The 18,792-nt window shown below is 42.8% G+C and overlaps 1 long non-coding RNA gene across 1 annotated transcript; it reads left to right on the forward strand.

Annotated features, from left to right (window-relative positions):
- Positions 1 to 6,949: 6,949 nt before the first annotated feature.
- On the forward strand, positions 6,950 to 7,941 carry LOC127331219 (uncharacterized). The gene is made up of 3 exons (XR_007869669.2): positions 6,950 to 7,522; positions 7,658 to 7,731; positions 7,836 to 7,941. It is a non-coding gene; the product is annotated as an uncharacterized lncRNA (long non-coding RNA).
- The last annotated feature ends 10,851 nt before the right edge of the window (positions 7,942 to 18,792 follow it).

Here is an 18,792-nt window from a genome sequence, read left to right on the forward strand (position 1 = left end):
TTTTCATTGTCTAATGATCTGAGATACTTATTATCTTTCATTTCACTTTGCATTTCATCGATGTGGGTATGATTGTATGCTAAAAGGTAGTTATTACACACTATTTCATGTGCCATTTAAAATTTCAGACAGTTGTTGTACAAGAAATATGCTTGGAGGAAACCTTGGTGTCCGTGTTGTCTACCCACGCCAAAATCATGCTCGTCTCTCCTAGATTCACAAATGTCACCACCATTGCCATCAGACACTCTTTGTGGCATCAACACAACTATTCCGCCCTCGACGCTCCACCCTTTCCAGCCACCTCCACTGTCAACGCGCCTCCCCCGTTCATTAGGAAAGTGTGGATCATCTCCGATGTTGGCGTGCCCAAACCCACCGCCATGCTTCATCCATACCTCCATCTCTAATACATCAGCCCGTTTGGGTGGTTATGGTGAAACATGTTCGTATGTTGAGTTGTTTTGTTTTTTGGGCATGGGATGATTAAGCGGGGTGTAGTTATTGAGCTAGGGGAGTCGAGTCGGTATTTTGTGCTAGTGATAGAGAGGGTGCGAGTGTGAGCATGTTTAGTTCTTAACAGTGTTAAGCACATAAGAGAGTTTTCGATGGATACGAGGGATTGCCGTAAGAACGAGTTTTTTTTTTGTTCTCCACGCCGGATGTAGACTAATTTTGAACCTTAGTTTAATATTTTCTATTAGGCCAATCAAAGGACTGGATGCCTCATCGAGCTATGGAGTCTACATTGCGAAACAATGATGGATGCATCTTGCCTAGCTAGGAGGCACAAGGAGGCTACCATACATCGGACCTAGCTACTTGCAAGTACAAAAAATGATGATGATGAGTACTGACTTATATCTCAACTTCGTACATCATGCATGTCAATAAGTTTCGAAGGATTAAGGCATAGGATTCAAACAAATTTGATTTTGTCCGAGCAAGCACAAGCCAAAATTTGAGCTCAGCTGTGATAAACACGAAGTTAGGAGCGCTACTTCGTCTTGATGCTCACAACATTTCAAAAGCAACTTTGTGTGATCTAAAAATATCAGCATGGAAAGAAAATTCATTGGTAACTGGTGGATCAAGTGAGATCCCACCCAAGTTTCTATTATAGTTCAATTTAGTTTTTCTAGTGCAAATTTTATCTCAAAATTTACACTGAAAAGATAAATTTATAAATTTGCGCCATAAGTACGACTATCGCGGGATCCCACTCGACACCATAGAGTATACCTGGGCATTTCTCGGGCTAGGCCATGCTTCGGGCCAGGCGGACCCAACCACGAGGCAAGAAATCTAGGTCTGGTCTTCGGGCCAAAAAATCAGGCCCAGGCCCAACACATCGGAGAGAAGGCCCGCCGTGCTTAGGGCTCCGAGCCACGGGCCAGGCTTCTTAATAAACTGCAGAAAATCAAGGCCTAGACGTGACCGTCGGGTGAAAAATCAGGCCCAAACCCAACCCGATGGCATGGTTGAGTTGAGCCTGGCCCGGGATTATCGGGCAGGCTGGGCCAGGCGTCCCATGCCCAGGTATCATAGTTAGGGTAACCTGGAAGTCTCACGAAAATTTGAGTTTGGGAGCCAAAATTTTGTGCAGAGCAAATAGCTACAGCGTGGTCACCATCCATCCGACCGGCCAGCAACCCCCCACCTCGCCACTGATCGACCACCGCCCCCACCCACCGAATTATGTAAACGCCGTCCACCCCATACCTCCCACGTCCAGTCCCACCCGATCCCCGGCGCATCCGCGAAACCCTAGGTGCTGACCCTAGCCGCCACCGCCGCCGCCGCCGTCCGTCCCGCCGCCTCCCTTCGACGCACCATCCTTGGGAGACCATGTCTACGTCCGGGTGCAGCGCGGAGCTTTGCCCCACGAGGCAAGTGGCTACCGACGGCGACAGTACGTGCCGTCGAGGTCGCCCTTCCCGCTTCTCCCTTGGATCCGTCGACTGCAGCCTCTATCAGCCACCTGCTCGTGTGCGTCGGATCTGGGGAAGAAAGGTGAGTACGGCGGCCGTCGCAGTTCTGCCGGGTCAGCGCCTACCGCGTCAGCGCCTTGGGCAGGTACATGGAACCCCTAGGTCAGTCCCTCCTCCTCTTATGCATCCCCCATTGCTGCTCGGCTACAAGTACGCACCGCTGCACTGCTCATGCCGTTGCTGATCTGCTCACGCGTATTGTTCTCTGGTGTGTTGCAACACGGGGTGTTGAGGTCTGAATGTCTGATGCCGACGACCTATATTGCCGGCGGCCTTGTCCCTGAGGTCCTGCCGGTGGCCACGACTCCGACATGCCACTAACGGCCACCTCCCTAACAAGGTACTGCCGGTGAGCTCCATGGCCTCTTCCCATCCTGCATCTATTCTTGCTAATAATCGTTTCCTTTTTCAAGTTGAATTGAATGTTAGGGTTTAGGGAAAGGTTGCATGTGAGTCAAGATGCCATCATGTTGTTTTGGCTTCCTGTTTTTGCTTGCCCGATTTGGACAGCAGTAATTGACAATTTTTTGAGGGAAATGTGTGCTCCTCTTCTACTCAACAGATCTTTGATATGAAGCATTTTTCTTCTTATGTGCAGCATGGGGGGCTGTTGCTGACCTTGCAGCAAGCTAGCTTCATGCACAGCTGGTTGTGTTACGACAATCCAATCAAATGGCGTCAACACGCCGATTCTGATTACTTTTTTCCTCGTAGGTAGAATGCAACGTGAAATTTGGTGTTTTCTGTTGCTTGTTGTGTTACTCAGGTAACACATGATATATTGTTTGTTTTCAAGTTTATATTGATCAGCTACTGCTCCTGCAGGATGAGAAGATTTGTTCAATTGAAGCCAAGCAGGTGGGTGTTCACTTAGAAATGACAATCTTTACCACAGAAATGGTTTCATTTGTTCACTGCTTGCAATAATGTGTCTATACTCTATACAGGCTGAAAGATTGCCGTTCCTGTTTTACAGCTAGGAGCAATTCTGTGATCAATTACGTATCTTCAGCAGGAAAATACATGGATGCACTCGGGTGATATCTTTCCCTATATCTCACCAACCAACCTGTTTGAGATCTGTTCTACTATATTAGTATGTTGTGTTGTGTATATGCTAGTCATGACTTTTTTTGGTTTTTGTACTCAGCAGTATGAGCCTGCCACATTATCAGTGGGTCAATATTGATATTTATGGGCACCTGTCACTCTCCAACTACCGCCCGCATCTACTCTCTAAGAGTTAATCTACTCAGGTTAGAGTTTGTGCATACAGATTTTATGTCTTTACTAGATCATGAGGATACAAATTTGGGATATCGTGATTCAAAATAATGAAAGATATCATGTGAATATGTGAAAATGATTCTGATATACTAGTAAGTTGAAAACCACATTAAATTTGAGTCATCTTTACAACAACAACAACAACCAAGCATTTTAGTCCCAAACAAGTTGGGGTAGGCTAGAGTTGAAACCCATAAGATCTCGAAGCCAAGTCATGGTTCCGGAAAGCGGATAGCTAACTTCCATGCACCCCTGTCCATGGCTAAATCTTTGTCGATATTCCAAACCTTCAGGTCTCTCTTAACGGACTCCTCCCATGTCAAATTTGAGTCATCTTTGTTGTATATAATTTCTATTGCTTTGAAATAATTAGGAAAATAAATTTTAGGTTTTAGGTTACTTAGGCCATGGTAGATCTGAACATTAAATCTGAATATGTAACCTTTTTTTAATATCGACGCGGTCTCAAATTTAAATTGACCTGCACTAATTAAAATGTTTTGGATTTTTTTGAATAATCTACTTTCCGAGTTTCCTGTCTAAATTAAAAAAGCGGCAGCCTGGTGCATGAAGCTCTCCCTTTGCGTTGGTCCGGGGAGGGTTTGGACCACATTGGGTCATTGTATGCAGCATTTCCTTGCAATTTTTGAAAGTTTCAAAGTTTTACTAAGTGGCATGTCTTAAGTTTACTGCAAACATAGGATAATGCATGTTTAAAATCCCAGTAATATGTGTTTATTCATATTTCGGATTTATCAAAGAGATTTACAGAAAAGTCTAACTAAACTTCAAAAATCCATAATTCGTATTTCTAAAATGTTTTGCTTTTGAAACGATTATTTTCAAATGTTTATACATGTCTACCAAAATCAACTTTCTAATTAGGAATATCCAAAACACATGTTTAATTATTGGTGTTCGTAGGACAACCATGCTCCCCCGCATGTGTTTAAAAAATTCTGGCCGACACAATAAATGAACACCAGTGAGGTGAGCCTTTTGCTTTTAAGACAACGTCAATCCTGCCAACGAGAGAAATTAACTACTCGGGTAGTTTGCTGACTTAGTGTAGTGTGAACGCCATGGTTTTTGAGTCGAATAGTCTCTATATAGTCGCCGAGTCGTTTTCCAAAAATCACGGTGACTCGCGACTATACAACGACTTATGACTACTATACAACGACTTTGGTCGACTATACACTGAGTCTGAGTCGCAGCCTTGGCGACTCAATTTTGTGTCGCGACTCAAAAACCTTGGTGAACGCTGACTCGTACAACCAACTATCCCTGCTCTACATCAATGGTCTGCATGCAATGTCATGTATTAATACCATTTATTGAATCAGAAATTTATTAGTATTTATTTCCCCTTACTCTATGCACAGATCACAAAGCGTCACAATGTGGTCTAGATTTCAGGGACATGTGCCACCCGGTTCCATATGTCCGCGTCCATCTTCAGCATGGTTTTAAAGGTGTTAAGGTGTCTTAGGAAGGTTTGGGAGTGCTTTGATGCCTAAGCCACGACTAGGCGGGTGCTTTAGACGCCTAGGCGCTTAAAGCAGTCAATTTTCCTAGGCGGGGGAGGGCGCCTTGATGCCTAAGCATCGCCTATGCGACGTCTAAACAACGCCTTTAAAACCATGATCTTCAGTTGCAACTTGCAAGTTTGCAACTTTACCCATAATTTCCGCGCATAACTGCTCATATGCCAATCTTAGTCCATGTGTATAAATCAGCTGGGTTTAAGTTTGGTGTGTAATCCTGAAAACAATCTCTTTAGGATTCCATGCATAGTTTGGATATTCGAGTCTGCACAGTTTTACTGGAATGACATACATGTCCTTACTCCTCCTTCCCTGTTCTAAATAATACTATCCCAGTGTTGTAGCTATAAAATTAGTATTTGCTAACTCTGAAGTCCTTTTTCATCCATTTGAATGTTTAGTTTACCTACATTTGTTTAATATGGTTTGCTCCTTGTACTTAAGTTTTTCTGTATCAGCATGAACTTTGATTCACTTTGAGCCTCGAAGACATGTTTTGTCTGTATGAACTTTTTTATTTGGTTCAGCTACCATCTTTACTCTGGACTATGTTTACAATATGATCTTATCTAGTGCCTTGTTTCTGCTTGTTACCAATGTCAGTCCGTATGGAATCTTGATCTATTACCGTTTCTCGGGAAAAAAAATACTGCCATGTTTACAGTTGAAACTCTCCTTTGTTTTGTTGCCAAACTAACAGGCCTTGACAGCAACCATTATGTTTTGTTCAGTTCAAATTTGGCTCGGCAGCGTCTATTTGAAGTGTCTGATGTACAGCAGTATTTTCTTTGCTGACCATGCTTTGTTCTCCTTGTTCAAGGATAATATGGAGGACTAAATGACAGCCATGGTAGCTTTACCATGTAGCCTGGCTGGTTCTAGGTTTTGATTTCTTTCTCCTTGGCCCTTGCTGCCGTGCCATTGCAGCGGTGGCCTTCTTCTTTGACTCTCATGGATTTAGGTAAGTTTGTGGTTTCGGGCATCGAGCTGCTGACCTGAACTGGACTATATATTTGAACTGTTCAGTGGCATGCCGTGCATCAGGTTAGGTTGTTGTATTGGAGTGATGTGTACCCATTTCGTGGTACGGAAAGTTGACCAAGTATTGAAATGTATAGTGTGACATAAGCTGTTTGTTGCAACATGGCGTGTGATGTTGTTATGGATGTGTGTGTGTGTCACCAGAGCTTGTTTGATTTGATTTAGCATTTTTTCTTGGCAGTGCTTGGGTTACTATTCTGTGCTGATCTCCAATGGAAATGCTAGCCTTAGTACTTTGTAAGTTAGGAAATTTAATAAGGCTGGCATGCTTAGGTTTGGCTGGCTCACATGATGGTTTTGTAACTATGCAATCTGGCTACGATGATGCTCGCCTCCACTGAATCTGCTTGCATGCACTCCTAGTGATCATTCAGCTATGTAGCAATTTTGTGCTTACTATAAATCATGTGTCTTTGTATATGGCAAATATAATGCATGGCCTGTGGTGTTTTTATGGGTTGCCAGTCTTATATATCAGCAGAGTTTCTTGTGTTGAAGAGCTGTACAAATTTGCTCCAAGAACTTAATTGCTGGTGTGTTCTATGTGCAGGTAGGGGAGGGTGATGACTGACGCCCCGGGATTGCGGACTCCGCCGTCTGACTCGGTGTCTCTGGTTGCTGCTTTGTTCAGTATTCTTGTGTTGGTGCGCTGCTGTTGTGTTAACGTAATAGCCAGTAGGAGTGTTTTCATCAAGTCTCTTAATATTCAGTTGAATTCCAACCTGCAATTTGTGTAATAGTCTTTTTTTTCTAATCAATCTTTAGTTGCATCAGTTGTCTTTCATTAAACTTCTAGCTGGATGGCTGGCTGGCTAGTTTGGCACATGTAATGTAGCCGCCATATTTTTTATTATTGTTTGGAAAAGGAAGTGTCCAAAATTCAGACGATCTTGGTAATTATCATCTGGTAGTCAATCAATGGATTAATTAGGTTGACAAGTAGTTTAATTTTCTTAAAGAAAGTCGCGTCCAGATTGGAGAGGGAGCAGTCTGGATAGTGAGCAGCTCGTTTTCTTTACTTGAGGCAGGAGGGAATAAAAATGGAATTATGGTAAATGAAAAAAGAAATTAACAGCTGCTGAAGGTGATATTCTAAGATCGATTCATCAGGTAGATGAAATGATAGAAAGGGAAAATGCGACCTCAACATCTTCTATTTATCCTAGCTACTACCTCCATACCGGATTAATTTTGTGATATATATCTTATACTTTATTGACCAAATTAGTAGTCAAACTTGTTTCTCGAAGTGCGTAATTGCCCATTAATCCGGTATGGAGGTAGTAGCATAATTTGGTTCCTTCTGCTGAGTTAATGAGGCCTTTTAATGTCGTATTTAAAGTTTTAAATCGCCTTACTCACAGGTCACACCATTCCAGACCACCACAATAAATGTAATTGTGTGCTGAGTTAATGAGTACGTAGCTGTATATATACTGGGCTTTTTTTTTGTGTGAAGGAGAACAGGTCAATAAATGAAATTGTGTGCTCACACCATTCCCACAATAAATGAGAAATCGCCTGTACAGAGCTGTCCATCTCCAACGACGACTCTATTTATACATGCGGAAGGTTAGGCTTGCACAGAGAGGCGACAGTTTGCACTTTGCAGAGGGACTAGTGGATGTCGAGAAGAACGTCGAGGCTCCCTCCCAGGTATACCAACCCTGCAGTATTCATCTAAGATAGATTACTTTAACACTTACATTCTCTATACATGTTTTTCTTCTTACGTTCTGCACTTCTGTTCTGTTTTTTTATTAATATATGTGATTTGCTTTTCCTTTCCAGTATTTCGTTTCTCCGGCCCAGATTTAGGATGAAGGCGGAGGTCCTGAATTCCTCTTCTCCGAGATGCACTTACTGTATGTTTTTTTTTCTTTTTTCTGGTGGTGAGGCCATTATATATATTTGTTTTACCTATCCATGACCCTTGTGTGGTTTGCTCTGTCCTCGTAATATGGAGAAGGCGCACAAATGGCTTCTAGCGGGGTGGTTTGTTGAGATTAGATCTGGGGGTGAGAACGTGGACAAGGTAATATTTCTTCTGGAAAATTGGTGATTTACCCAGATGTTGATAGGCCTTGGACTATCTAGCCAAAGTTGTTGATTGTTTATTGGTAGTATATCCATTAGGGACTTGGAAGAAATACAAATTTACACCGAGACTTTCTCGTGATAACTGGACATAATAAAAGGATAAAACAACCATAACTAATGAAACAGAATTTGACACAAACGTAGCTTGGTCAGCTACCATTGACCAGATCGGAATCCCTTGTGCGCGTCTGCCGCCAACGTTCGTAACCAGCTTGAGCAACGTTGTGATGGTAGGCTCGTAGCCGTCCCCGACGCCGTCCACTGGTGAGCGACCCAATTGGTGCCGCCCCGGCGATGTCCGCTTGTACATCCTAGATCTTATTTTACTTCTTATTTTTTGGTGTTGTATACCACCGAGAATTCATGCATGTTGGGTACCGGGCGATACTGGTGAGTTGCAGCCAAAAAAAAGCTTGGTTGCACGCGAGGAGAGGGAGTGGGAGCTTTATCCGGTCAGGAACGGCAAGATGGACGAGCTTGTACTGTCTTACGGCTCCGCCTGACGTGGAGGGCTGGGCGCTGTCCAGAGCAGTGGCACGGTCGGCACAGCGGACGTGCCTAGACCTAGCAGCTTGCACACGACAGGTCACGGCGCACGGGCGCGCGCAGTATGATGCATTTGGCCGGGGCTGCAGCGAACGGCCACCAACACGCACGAGATTAAAATGGACAAGTGACGTTAGTTTTTTTTTTCTTGACTTCAGTTTGTCTAGTTTACGCAAAAATCCTTTTGGGTGAGTCGGACTGAGATCTAATCCTTGTAGTGGATATTTTACCAACAAACAATCAACTTCGGGTATATGATCAAAGAGGATCTCCAGCCGCGTCCCCCAAAGCCTCTCAAACGGCATCGGATCGAGCATTTAGAGGACGTATTTTTTTCGTGCCGCGTTTGGGGGACGTCGCTCCCCAGCCGCGTCACCCAAACGCCGCACCCAAACTTTTTTTATAGGGTTTACGAAAGCACAACCATTTATTAAACATAGCATACAAATAGATATGTTTGCCCAAATTGTTTTTAAATTAAAATACAACAAACAATTAAACAATTAAACAAATGTAATAAATGAGGTAGATCAAGGCGTCGCGGCATTCGCTGATAATCCTTTGATCCTCCACATATGCTCAACGAGACCATTTGACGCCGTGTTCTGGGATGCGCTGGCAAATCGGCGGCGGCGAAAAGGCCGGCGAGGGAGCCAGCCGCGATGATGGTGCCCGATTCAGAAGAGATTTGCCGTCGAAACGGCCGGCAAATCGAGCAGCGACGAAGGGGTGGGAGCCGCGGGAGGGAAGGCGCGACGAGAAATAAAAGGCGCGAACCAACCGTTATGGAAGTGGTCGCCGATGGGTGGGAGCCTACCTCGCTTTTCGTTGTGTTCGGCGTGCCCGACGCGTCCCCTGTGTAGCGGGGACGGGCTCGGGGCGCCGGACACCGTATTGGGCCATGCCGAACAGAAGAAGGCTTTAGAGCGCGCGGCTCGGAACGAAATTTTGTTCGACGCACCCTAAATCCCTTTGGGACGCTTTGAGGGACGCGGCTGAAGATGTTGGTGAACTTTTCTTTACCATATCATATCATGTACTGCTATCTCCGTTCCCCATTGAATGATTTTCTAGAAGTACATAATCACTTAAAAGATTTAATTACTAAGGCCATCTATAATGGACGCGTGGGGGTAGGGAGCTTAGCGTGGGCGGCAAGCTGGTAATCCCAGCTGATGGACCATTACGTTTAAAAATTCCCCCCGATTGGAACTGCCCTAATATCCACAAGGGGAAAAAAACTTCGATTTTTAACATGGGCACGGTGAAATTTCTTTTCTAATGGTGCGGCATGCTGGGGGGCCGTTCGATTTGCGCGCCATCCCTGACCTTGCCACGTGGTGTCGTGAATTGCCAGTGGGCTGCGCCCTAGATTGCCGGGCTCGATTAGGGTCCAAAAACTTTGTTTGATAAGGTGCCAATGTATAACACCATTAGAATTTTCATGAGAAGTATTTTCGTAATTATATCTTCATAATTACCTATTTGTTTGCATGAATATCCAATCCATTTAATGGACTTTTATCATTTCATAGGGAAAGTTGTTAAAACTCATATTTGATGGTGTGCATGGTACTATTAGTATATAGAGTGAAACTCCAAGACAACAATTTGCATGCAAACCGTAGTTTCCTAACTCAACGGATGTGGATTGTGTGTACTTTCCTGCCTACGGGGGCGACCAAGGATTATCAGCGGTTCATGCAGCTTTTCACATGTGACATATCATGAAGTGTAGATATGATTGGATGTGCATTAAGCAAGCATTATATGTTTTAGGCTAACAATTATGGGTCATATGAGAAATACAATGTATGTACATGCTCTGGAAAAGACTAACATCAAATGTCAACAACAAAATTTACTCGAATCATACTTTTCTATCAGATTATAACATTGTGTGTATATTTTTCGCAGTTTTATGTTCATCCTGTGATGGGAGTACGTGTATTCTCTAAAAAAGATGTACTACTCTATGTTAAGAAAATTAAGATCATTGAATGTGATACAGATGGACAATGCGAAACAAACTCTCAAGATAATATATTTTTCCTTCTATTGTTGGTCATTCTATATTTTTGTTTAACCTATAGCCATGACTCTTGTGTGGCTCGCTCTGTCCTCGTAATACGCAGAATCATACAAATGGCTTTCAAAGAGGTGGTTTGCTGAGATTAGAGCTAGGGGCGAGAACATGGACAAAATGCTCAAGCTAGGTAATCTTTTTTCTTCCTTTACCATATCATATCATTTACTGTTATCTTTGTTCCCTAATGAATGATTTTCTAGAAAGCACATAATCACTTTATAGATTTAGCTAGTGGAATACCCATGGTTGCGCAGGAAAAATAAAATAAGTAGATAGAACCAACCATAAGAGACTATTATATTCTGTGAACACGAGCGTCCAACCGCGACATAATTAGATAGAACCAACCAGCACATAATTTTATTTTTATGGCTCCACCTCTGCGGCCACGACATCACATTGCCGAGGGCCCTTCTACTCCAACCGCAAGCAGATAACGACATTCTCTTTCTCCAAAATTGCGCGCACACACACTCTCTCTGTCTGCCATTTGTACCCATGGTCACATGTCAAATAAACCCTTTTCAAATTCGAACTAAAAATTCTATGATGTTTTGTTGTTCGAGAGGAGGGAGGAGAAAAGCACCACCGACGCCAGACTCCACCAACCACTGTGGCCCACCCACCAGCATTGGCCAAGCAGATGTCATGCACTCCCCGTGGTGGGTTCCACTATTGTGTCACCTTGCCATCAGTTTATCGTGCCCTAGTTGGCTATCCTCTGGGCACATAGATATTCTCCGGTGTCGGTGTTCCCCTCGCCCCAAACTAAAACCTTCTTTTAGCCTCCTGTCTGTCGACTACCTTGATTTGGGTGGCTTATCCTTGCCATCATCAACGCCACCACGGGCGGCCAGCCTTGTTGGCCCAAACTTAGGCTCGATCTTCGGTGTGGAGCTCGTCGGGCACTAGGCCTAGCAAACGTCGCCGGAGCTCTGTGTATGCTGGTTGGTGACGTTGAAGCGTAATAGGTACCACTGCATTTATTTAATGGTGCGGCAGCTCTAGAAACTAACACTCATCTAATCATGGTGATGGGCTTAATAAGAATTTCCCTTTTCAAACATGTATGCCAAGAAGAATATTTTATTTACCAAAGCCAAATGTAAAGTCATTTAGTGCCAAGTATATCTAGGAATTTATTTGTTGGTTTAAATAACTTATAAATATTCATATTAACCTGATAACGACATGGCATATAGATCAAAATGACCTAGTAGAATTGATGAAAATCTCATACTCCACCCGTTCCAATGAATAACATGTTTTTTCTATGAAATATACAATTCATGATGTATCTTAACGTATTAACTTTACATTGTACATGTTAATAATTTATTCTAAAAATGGTCAAACTTTACATATTTGACTTCCTAAATAAAAAATAATCCTTATTCATTAGAACACGGTTGTAGTAGAATATACAAGCATGGATGGAATAAATAAAATATTACAAAATTGCTGGTCACAAATAAAGGAACCATTGTACCGACTTCTACCCAGTTAGAAGTTGCATGTACCATAGCCAATCCTTAAAGAAATACCCACTATTTTCCTTTACATCTTCTTAAACACAAACAAAAGGTAAACAAAATTGGCGAACAATGACGAAACTGGTGACCGCCTTAATAACTCAGGAACATAATCGTCCACGGATCCACATTCCAGAGGGAAAAGTAGATCCCAAGCCATACCTTTCTCTTTCTGCTACAATTTGTACAGATGTAATGCAATTGAAGAGTAGAGGTGGAAATACTATAACTCGTAAAATCTATTGCAGAGATAATTTTGTAGAATCAAATGGATAATGTGTGTTTGATAAAAAAAAGTTCAACTCTGCTAAAATAACAAGACTGAGTTTGAGATACAAATCATGAAATGAATTGAACACTATGAAGTCTTAATAAATAATTACTGAACAGATTCTTCAGAACCGAACAAAGCAGGAATCAATCATAAGTGTGAACTCACATAGGAAATTGGAGCAGACCCCTCGACACTGATCGTTGGTGTAACCCAGACGCTTGACGAACAACAAGACCTAGTCGATATGGATAACTCCTTTGAGCGGCACGCGGTCATCAGCAATGTCAAGGGATCTGGGAGGTTCTACCTGCTATACGGGCGTGGGATGGGCCTTGTAGTCCTGGCAGATGACGGTCTGGTCTTCACGGTCATCCCTTCCATCGCATCGATCGGCTGCATAGCCGTCTATGATTTCGTCTGTTTGATTTTTCCGCTATAATAAAATCGATTCACCTCGGTTAGCATCCTGGCATGCCTCATGCCATCTAGGCCCTGGTCTAGGTTAGCATCTTGACACCCTAGCTAGCTCTAGAGCTAACAAACACAGAGACAAGCGACAGACGATTGCTAGTATGAGATATTTGGATTCGCTTACCATGAACAGAGAGGAAAAAACGTCATTTGGATACACTTACCATGAACAGAGGATGAGATATCCTCACGCCATGGGAATCAACCTTCTTATATTTTTTTTGAAACTACCTGCTAATAATCGGCTTTGGCGGACTTCTTAGTGTCCTTACATTGTTCACAAAACTTACAGTGGAAGTTCCCCGACATGGCGCTCCCTCCCGGCCCTGCGTTCCTGAGGTGCATGGACAACAGGTAATTGTCCGCCTCTAGCCACTTGACCTGCTCCCGGTGGTGGACGACCTGGCTATTCTCCTCCTCGTATTCCAGGCATCACCGTTGATGCTCTACTACCGCCCTCTTCAGGATTGAGTTCTCCTCCATGGAGGTTCCTAGTAAGGGCTTGTTTGGTAGTGGAGTATTAGTGGGGATTAGTGGGAATAATCCCTTAGGGGATTGGTGAATCCCAACCCATCACCCGATCCCCACTAACCCATCACCCGATCGTGCACAAGGGAAAACCGATAAAACAATAAAAACCACCATACATTAGAAAGGTCAATTTTTTAATAGACGTGTGAACTCTAAGAAATATTTGAGCTTTAGCATACAATAAAACTAAAGAGTCACACACATGGTAACACAACCTGAATAAGTACATCTCGGATGATTGCCAGGCAAACGAGCTAAAGTTGCAAGAATTGAACAACAGCAAATGGATAGTGCTTGGTACTCCAAATTGCAAGATTAACATTGTTTATGAATATCAATGATAGCATCTTAACTCGAAGTGATCGCCTAAAACATAAATAAGATCAGAGACAATACATTAGTACTCCCAATTTTTTTTAAAGGAAATTACAAGCTACTAACAGTTCTACCAAAGGGAACCCATGTTTACGACACCGAAAAATTATGGAATAGTTTCTTGTAATGACAACCACCACTAGGATATTGACCAAATAGTAGGACATCAAGCACAGTCTTCACTAAAGCCTGACATTATGGCTACTTTAGTTCAACTTATGCAAAATGTGCAGTCATCAATTCCGGCAACTAGTGAGGTACTCTCTAATCCAGACAGGTCTGTCGTCACTTATACATGACACATCTACAATTTCTAACATGGAAATATGTAAAATCAAACATTGACTTCTATCTTATTATTCGATCAGATGGGTAATCTTCAAACCTGAAATTACATTAAACCTGTAATGAATTTAAACCTACCATCGCCACCCCCACTCCCTAATCAAGAACCTAATTATGCTATGTCATCATCGGTAGCTGGACACAATTTGCTCAAGTAGATGGACCAGCAACAGTATCGACTAGAGCAGTATTATGCGCCTCAAAACAACTATGATTCGGTAGGAACATTTAGCCATTCAAACCTCCAGGCTGGCAATACTAACTTGCCAGTCCCTCCCCTGCCCCAAGTCAATGTTGGTCCTTTGCCGGCAAACAAGTAGATGGGGGCAAACCCAAATTTCTCTTCTTAGGTACAACAACAATAACAACAATAAAATGTCGCTTCTAGTTCTTCTCAAGCTCCTAGCTCACCAACAAGAAGTATCCATTATCAAATTTTATGCCCCTAGTAATTAACCTTGAATTTACTAGTTGCACATGACTTGAACGAATTCAGGTTGTCGCATACATGTATTTGAAACCTGGGATCATTCTTGTTTAGATAATGGATACCTTTTTTTTGCTGAGCTAGGAGCTTGGGAAGAACCAGAAGCAACATTTTGTTGTTGTTGATGTTGTACCCGAGAAGAGAAATTTGGGTTTGCCCCCATCTAGTTATTTGTTGGCAAAGGACCATCATTGACTGGGGGCGGTGGAGAGACTGGGAAGTTAGTATAGCTGGCCTGGAGGTTTGAATGGCTAACTCTGCCTACCGAACCATAGTTGTTTTGAGGCGCATAATACTGCTCTGGTAAATACTGTTGTTGGTTCATTTTGCGTGGGTAAACTGTGTCCACGTACCGATAATGACATAGCAGAATTAGGTGCATGAGTAGGGAGTGGGGGTGGTAGGTTTAAAGTCATTAGGTTTAACATCATTTCAGGGCTGAAGATTACCCATCTTCTCAAATAATAAGATAGAAGTCATTGTTTGATTTTTCATATTACCGTGTTATAAATTGTAGATTTGTCATGTATAAGTGATGACAAATATGTCTTGATTCACGAGTACCTGACTAACTGTCAAAATTGCTAAGTGCACATTTGGCATAAGTTGAGCTAAAGTAGCCATAATGTCAGGCTTTAGTGAAGACTGTGCTTGATGTCCTAATATTTGGTTAGCATCCTAGTGGTGGTTGTCATTAGAAGAAACCATTCCATAATTTCTCTGTGTCGTAAACGTAGTTTCCCTTTAGAACTGTTAATATCTTGTGGGTGCCTTTAAAAGATTGCGAGTACAATGTATTGGCTCTGACCTTTATTTATGTTTCAGGCGGGCACTTCGAGCTAAGATGTTATAGTTGCTAATCAGAGACAAAGTTATTCTTGCAATCTGGAGTACCAAGCCAATATCCATTTGATGTTGTTCAATTCTTGCAACTTTAGCTCGTTTGCCTGCAAAACATCTGAGATGTACTCCTTCAGATATGTCTCAGAGTTCACATCTGTATTAAAAACTCAAATATGTCTTAGAGTTCACATCTCTATTAAAAATTGAATCTTTTCTACTGTATGTTGGTTTGCATTGTTTTATTCAGTTTTTCCTTGTGCACCAATCCCTGCCAACCAAATGGAAGTTTTTAGTAGTAGGGATTAGTGCTTAGTGAGTATCTGGTGATGGGTCGAGATTCACCCAATCCCCTAGAAAATTATTCCAACTAATCCCCATTAATACTTCACTAACAAACAAGCCCTTATTGAGAGCAGGTCAATGTAGGTGGGGATGAGGATGCACCGAGTTGGACATTTGTATGGTATTTATTTGTTAGTTGTATGGCTAGGCACACAAATATCAGAAGGAGGGATCGAGAGGTGGCAAAAAAATTGAGAGGAAACGGACAAAAAATATAAGAGCATCTCCAGTCGTGTCCCCCAAACCGTCCTCCAAAGGTTTTTGGGGTGCCGGATATTTAAATGGCCACAGTCACGCGCACCAAAGGTCTTTTCCACCCGGCGCTGCCCAATACTCTGCCCGGCACCCCGAGGCCGTTCCCTCTCCACAGGGGACGCTCCGGACGCACCGTACAAAGGGAGTGGCGGGCCCGACGCATCATTGACCCATTGAAATTTAATCAGTCTCCCGCCACGTTGCACCTCTCCCGCCACATCGCGCCCTCACGCCACTTCCCGCCGCCAGCTGCACATTTTTCTACCATGCCAAAAGATTTCACCCCCTCCCGCTGATTTGTTTCTCCCTCCAGCCGCGGATACTCTCTCCCTCCCTCCGTCGATACTCTCTCCTAGCCATGGCGCTGATAGGCCCCAAAAAGCTAGCCAAGAAATCGACCACCAAGCCACCGAGAAGTGGCGGTTGACGCGTATTTCCACGTCGAATGGGAAACATGGCGCCTTTGATCTGGATGCGCCACTCGTAACATCGGCAAGGAGTCCTATCGGCAACAAGGATGCCAAGGCCGCCTTGGCGGACACAACAACGACCGAGAAGACACATTCGTCGATCACCAAGTGCCTCGCCGAAGTCTCCTCGACCCTGCTCATCCGTGACAAAAAGGATGATGAAAGGTGGGCGACGCTGCTCAAAAGGAAAGAAGAGAAGATGGAGCTCAAGAAATGCAAAAAAGAGGACTTCTCCCTGTTGACCGCGTCGACAGTTGGAATGGATTCCCGGTCGGCGCACAACTTCTACAAAGGCATGATCCTCGATGAGATCCACGCCAAAATGGTGGCGGCCGAGGCAGTGGCAACAACCCCACCCCCGAAGGCAGCGACGGCACCAGTAGGCGCGTTGGCGATTGCGTCTGCTAGTACACATGCGTCAGCATTGGCGTCGGCCTCGGCATTGGCGGCGGAGCACTCAGCCCGGGCAGAGCACGAAGGGCCTACGTCAACTCAGGATGCACCGTCGACGTCACCGAACCCCTTCTTCTAAATTATGTTCAATTTGCACCACCGGTCTGTAATTTGATCGCATCTAGTATTTTAATCGCGGCTACTTTGATCGCGACGACTTCATTGGGAACAATCTCTTTTGAATGTGAACCATTTGCATTTATGTTTGGGGGTGGTTTTAGGGCACGCGGCTGGAATCGGACGCGCCCCAAATGCGGTAAGAGCCGGCGGTGTCCCCCATTCGCTAAATTCGGCGCGTTTTGGAGGACGCTTTGGGAGACGTGACTAGAGATGCTCTAATATTGTTAAGATAAGGGTAAGTGCATATATTCTGAGATAGTTTTAGGAAATTTTTTGGCGGTGGTATTTGATATGTAAATAGGAAGAAGTGTGACGCCATGTGAGGTGTGATACCACAACGACTTTCACCTTAATAGTAAAGACTAGTAAGGCCATATATAATGCACCGTAATCCCAGCCAATGGACCGTTACGTTTAAGATGGGTTGGTGCTATAAAGTGCCAATAGGTTGCACCTTGGATTTCCGTGCACGATTAGGGTCCAAAAACTTTGTTTGGTAAGGGGCCATTGTATAGTACCACTAGAGTTTTCATGATAAGTATTTTCAGGATATATATCTTCATAATTACCTATTTGTTTGCATGAATATCAAATAGTTTAATGGACTTTAATCATTTCATATGAAACTATTAAAACTATCTGTGATAGTGTGCATGGTATTATTAGTATACAAATTGAAATTCTTGGAGATCCATTTGCATGCAAACCGAAACAACTCTGGTAGTTTCCTAACGCAACACATGTGGATTTTCGATGATTGCCTACTAGGCGACGATGGATTATTAGCGGTTCATGGAGCTTTCCACATGTGACATAGCATTAAGTGTAGATAATTGGGTGTTAATTAAGCAATAATTGCATTCTTTTTAATTAGGATAACAATCATGGGTCATATGAGAAATACAATGTATGTACATGCCCTGCAAAAGACTAACATCAGAAGTCAACAATAAAATGTACTCACATCATACATTTGTTTATCACATTATAACATTGTGTGTATATCTTTGGCAGTTTTATGTTTACCCTGATGGGAGTACATGTATTCTCTAAAGAAGATGTATTGCTCTATGTTGAGGAAATGGAGATTAATGGATGTGATACATATGGACAATGCGACACAAACTCTCAAGATAATGTGTATTTCTTACCATCACTTGTTCCGCTACATAACTAACAATTTATATCTTAAATGATTTGAGATGCTCCAATTAATTTGTATTTTATATTGTAGATTCTAGCCTTGGTGGAGTTCAACTCATTTGTGTTGCCACAAGGATGGGTCAAAGAGATGGTATGCAGAAAAAATAAGAGAGGGGAGAAGGAATGCTCCGGTATACATAAAAATGAAAACTAAATATTCCCTCCGTTTTGTATATAAGGCCACTAAGTATTTCAAGCCAAAACTTTGAATAAAAAGTAAGTTATATAACACCAAAAACATATCATTGGAAACATCTTTCAAATATGAATCCAATGGTATACTTTTGGTGACATATAATTCATATTATGTTAGTAAAATTGATAGCCAAAGTTTTACCTCGAAAAGCGTTGTCGACTTATATAATATAAAAACGGAGGGACTACCTTTGTTTCTATAAATTTTGTTTGAATCTTCTAATCATTATTATTGTGCAATACTATACGGATCTTGTTAGCCAATATGTCTTTCGTACGCTGGCATGTAGCTTTC

The sequence above is a fragment of the Lolium perenne genome, chromosome 2 (assembly GCF_019359855.2).
Source record: "Lolium perenne isolate Kyuss_39 chromosome 2, Kyuss_2.0, whole genome shotgun sequence".
In the NCBI taxonomy this organism is placed as follows: domain Eukaryota; kingdom Viridiplantae; phylum Streptophyta; class Magnoliopsida; order Poales; family Poaceae; genus Lolium; species Lolium perenne.